At 35.1% G+C, this 5,041-nt stretch overlaps 1 protein-coding gene across 1 annotated transcript in view; it reads left to right on the forward strand.

The window, feature by feature from the left end:
* The first annotated feature begins 386 nt into the window (after positions 1-386).
* Positions 387-5,041, forward strand: part of LOC136852542 (rho guanine nucleotide exchange factor 11-like) — an 846,605-nt gene continuing 841,950 nt past the window's right edge. Inside the window, exon 1 of the mRNA XM_067127279.1 lies at positions 387-439. The gene's annotated coding sequence lies outside the window, so the exon portion shown is untranslated. The remainder of the gene's footprint in view (positions 440-5,041) is intronic.

Genomic DNA, 5,041 nt, shown 5'->3' on the forward strand with positions numbered 1-5,041 from the left:
CTTCCACTTCCAAAAGCTTTTTGTTGGTTCACTGTCTCACCTGCCCGCTTCGCCTTCGTCATCATTTCTATTAAGGTAACGACAGCGTCTCCATCAGTCGTTCCATCCGCATCACTTTCCCGTTCTCACCTGTTTAGGAGAGAGAGAGAGAGAGAGAGAGAGAGAGAGAGAGAGAGAGAGAGAGAGACTTCGGATACCTACTGTAGATGTTACGCATTACCTCGCGCGAGGGGAAGTGTTTTCCCCCTTCAGAGTTCGGAGTGAGCTAGCGACCCTGAGAGAAAGAGAGAAAGAGGAAGAGAGAGTGAGAGAGGGAGAGAGAGAGAGAGAGAAAACGAAAGAGAGTGAGGTAGACTTTTTGGGGGTCCCAGTCTCGCATGGACATCAGTCCGAACTCAGCCGCGGATGAGTTAACTTTGGCCCCAAAGTCGATACGATGGTGTGGTAGTGTCTCTGTGTTTTGCTCTCTTGCTTCTGCGGAAGGGGCGTGCCGTTAGCTCCCCTTTGCTCCAACCCCTTGACGCCCTCAGCTGGAACTTCCAGCGTTTCTTGGCGTCGTCAGGAGAGCAGCACGCTTCCATGACCTGTTGATCTCTATGGGTTCACTGGTCTCCTGAAAATTGACCTTTGCCTCACAAGGTCAAATGATTTTTTAATTCATTTCCAAATGTTGATATTCCTTCAACTCTCATAAAACAAGTTTGAACTTTTTCTTAACATTTCGTTCTGGCAAAATTAATTAAAAAAACTGAAAAACCTTGTTAAATTACAGTTAGATTGTTGTGCGTAATACCTCATGTACCAGCCAACCTGTCCATCGGTGCATAAACTTCCTTTTCCAAACTTCCGTTGATATTTCAAGTACCTGTTGATTGTTGTGCAGCGGAATTCGGCGAATGTGCGTCTTCCTCGTCACTCATTCATGTGTCCTTTTCAACTTGAAGGACGTTATCTGTGCGCCTTCGGTGACATACGCAGTCACTTGCGTCGCTAAAGGCATTGTCTCGCACTCGATGGACTCATGTTTGTGGCACTTCCATTCTGATGGTGAATTTTTTGTGGAATGTTGAGTCCTCTTGATTTGAGTTTAAAGGAAAATAAGATACTTTTGGATGGTAAGTTGTCGCAAGGTTTTCTTTTTGATCTTCCCTTCAAGTCCCCCAAACGAGAAATATTCTTCTTAGGTCTTGTGCGTGAAGAGGAAAAGTAAATATTAGGTATCTGATGGAAAGTTATTGTATTGCATGGGCTAAGATAAGGAATATAATCTATCAGTGTCCAGTAATAACTAAATTGTGGATGATATTTTAAGAGTACTTTATATACTGTGTGTATATATATTATATATATATATATATATATATATATATATATATATATATATATATATATATATATATATATAAATATATATATATATATATATATATATATATATATATTATATATATTATATATTATATTTATATATATATATATATATATATATATATATATATATATATATATATATATATATATATGAGTTAACATCGGAGAGTCTAAATAATTCTTTCCTATCTCTCCCCATCCTTGAAATCCCGTTTTAATGATTTCTTCAGGCACTGGTCTGTGAATCCAGAGAGTTTATGATAATTATTTTGATGTTGAAGCGGAAGGGTTTCATTTTATGCACCTTACGAAATACTGTAAATAAAGAAACGAGAATTCCCGACTTTTTATAAGGCACAGGTGCGAGGAAGCATTATATCTTGTTATGTTGAAATATACCTGCGTATTGGTGGAATGCTTGAATTAACTCTAATAACAAATTTACAGTAAATACTATTTCATTAATTCTGACAACAAATTTACAATAGATACTATTAACAATAAAAATGACATTAAAAATTATTTTTTAAATGGCCATAATTCATGTTTAAGTTGACAAACCTTCAACTGTTTGTGCCTCTGCCTATGGAGAAGTACCTATGCGGAAAACTGTCTATTATTCATTTATTACTTCAATAATGAATAAGTAAAGGAATGGATCGTTCATTTGTATAATGTACAAATTCATTCTCTCTCTCTCTCTCTCTCTCTCTCTCTCTCTCTCTCTCTCTCTCTCTCTCTCTCTCTCTCTCTCTCTCTCTTTGTTTACGAGATTTTTCAGTGTCTTCCTCTTTAATCGGCCAAGCCGCAAACATTATGGCATAAGCTCCTCATGCAAAAATAAATAAATGAATGAATAAATAAATTAAATACATATATAAGTAAATAGATAAACGAGCAGTGTAAATCGTATTTTAGCTTTCATTATTTGAGGAGACAACTTTTCTCTCAATGGATGCCGCTAATGAGACCTAGTTTTGCGGGACGTACAACTTTCACTACAAAAAACTTGCTAGCAAATTACCATCTTTAATTATGCTGGGCAGAGTTCTCAAATGTTATTCAGGTTAATGGAAAAGAAAATAACTGAGTATAAATCTCCTGGAAAAATCTCTTCTTGTTCAAGCTGCACATTACTTGTGTGTATATTTCTTGGGGAGAGATTCTTCATATCTCTGCAGTGAAGTTAGCTGCAAATGAATTTTCTGCCATAATTTACAGAGTCGGTGGGAATTCCTTAAATAAAATGAGGACCCCTCTTTTCTCCCCCTCTCTGGTGATGTGGAAATTCTTGTCCATGTGTTTAAGAAAATGTTGAAAGGAGTCATACTATTACGTTGCTGATTTTAATGTAAACAAGAACTCCGCATTCAAGCAGAGCGTCTGAATATTAAATATTTCTCCCGAAACAATGGGGTTGCCCGGTTACTGGATTCCTTTGCCAACATTCTGTGGAGCGAGCTTTATTTTAATAGTAAAACCATCGGAATGGGTTTCTAAACATTTGGGGGCTTGGTCTTTGTTTTGTGAGTCAGCATCCTCTCTCGGGGCTTTCTACGTGACATTCGTTCCCTCTTGCAACGACAGGATAGGTTCTTTTTACGGAGTTTTTCATATTTTGTTTTCTTTCTGAATAGCTTTTTTTATGCCATTGTTATTTCTCTTCTTTCTCTTTTTTCTTTTCTCCGTCTGACTCTCCTCTAGATAGTTTTCTTTGTCGGGATTGCTTTGATGAAAACCTTGTGTCGTTTTTCACTTCCTTTTTGATTTTTGCTTGCGGTGTTTCTGACTTCTCTTCCATATTTGAATTTCCTTGATACCATAGGCGGCACATGCTTCTCCTTACCTTTGTGATTTTGCCGAGGTCGTGATTCAATTCTGTTGGTATCCCAGTTGTCAGGTATGTAACCCGTCAGCGCACTTTCCGATTACAAGGAGAATATTACAATTTAAAAAAAAAAATTATTCTATTAATTTTGAATAGGTTTTCTTATGTTAATATACTTATAAATATTTATCTTTGTTAACTGTTCCTTTGTGCTGACTAAGCCTGCGCGTTAAGCTTTGTATATCTTGACATTATATTCTTGAAACCACGTCAGATATTGTCAGTGAGTTTCACCTGGTGAGGTTACAGATTAGTATCACTACTGGAAGAAAATATTGTATTTTCTACGACATCGGCAGATTTGTTACTCATGCGCACAATTTCTTACACTTTGCGTTGAGATTTACTTTCGTTTAGTTAATGTGAATTTATCTTACATATTTTTCTTAAAGAATTTTTTCTAAACCGTCGTAATCACTTTAAATTTATTTTTTAGATTTTCCTACGCATAGACTGCAACATATATTTTGATTTTTATGCTTTTGATAATTACAACCAGTGACTCCTCAGTTATTTTGTAATATAAGTTTATCATGGTCAGTGCATGGTAAATTGTTTGGTGTACCTGTACACAGCTTCATCGTAACCATTACTTCATACTACAATAAAAAATATATTCAAATGATGATTGCTGTTACACAAGTTTAGCTGCATTTCCAATTTTCGTTGTGTATCATAGCATCACTTATCTTTTGCATATAACTTCCTGGAATTGAATATCAGCATTTTTATGCATTTTTATAACTACTTTTAACATTTAACAAAGGCTTATTTGCGGATGTGTACTCGAACATTTTGTATGGGACTGTCTGTGTTCTACTTCTTAGCGGACAGCGTACTGTTCGTTTTATTTTTTTACATATCACTGCTGGCTGCTATGCTTCAGGGTTCCTGTTAAATGTGTTTTGGTTTTATTCCGCCTATGTTACTACTTTACGTACACATACACGCGTATAAGAATGTGTGTAATTCGTGTAAAACGAATATGACATATTTGTTTGACATTGCATGACATGCCTTTTTTCAGTCACACAAGAAGAAGATTATGTTCCATATTTAATGAATCTCTCATACTCTGTAATATTTTTCCACGGAGAAAGTTATTGTTTTGCACATCATCTACCGTTTATTTCTTTGCTGAATACTGCGACATTAAATTAATTCCACGGGTCTTTCTTTATCTTATGTAATATTTTTCATTCATTTGCAGATGTTTCGTTATTGGTACCTTAATTTTATCGTAGCTTCCACATGCTTTTGTAATTTTATGCTTTAACAGCCTTAGCCAACGTATAATAATAGAAATATCGTGCATCTGTTACGGCTGATAATCGTGTCTGTCATTATGTATTAATTATTCACGTAGGCTGTCTTATCTACTTCTGTGTGAATTGTCTTTAATTATGCCATTATCGTACATTTTGTGCTATTAAAACCTTTTGAGGACTAGGTTTTACATACATGATTTTCTTTTACTTTTGTGACGGGATGGCATTTCATGTGTGTAGTTTCTTAATCAATTGCTGACTTCTGTATAGTAATATTTTTATTTTCATTAAGTTTTAACAGACAAGTTTTGTGGTAACATCATAGATATTGATTATCTTAAAAAAACGCACACACATGTAGTAGACATTCCTACGTCGTGGCCTTGCATGTATCATTAGTTGTCATCTAGGATTTGAACATTTTGATTCTTACAAATGATATTCACGTTCATTTGAACGTTTCAGTAAGAAATTTAAAATTTTGATTTTTTTTTTTTTTACAGATTTGTTCTAT

This window comes from Macrobrachium rosenbergii, chromosome 25 (genome assembly GCF_040412425.1).
Source record: "Macrobrachium rosenbergii isolate ZJJX-2024 chromosome 25, ASM4041242v1, whole genome shotgun sequence".
NCBI lineage: Eukaryota > Metazoa > Arthropoda > Malacostraca > Decapoda > Palaemonidae > Macrobrachium > Macrobrachium rosenbergii.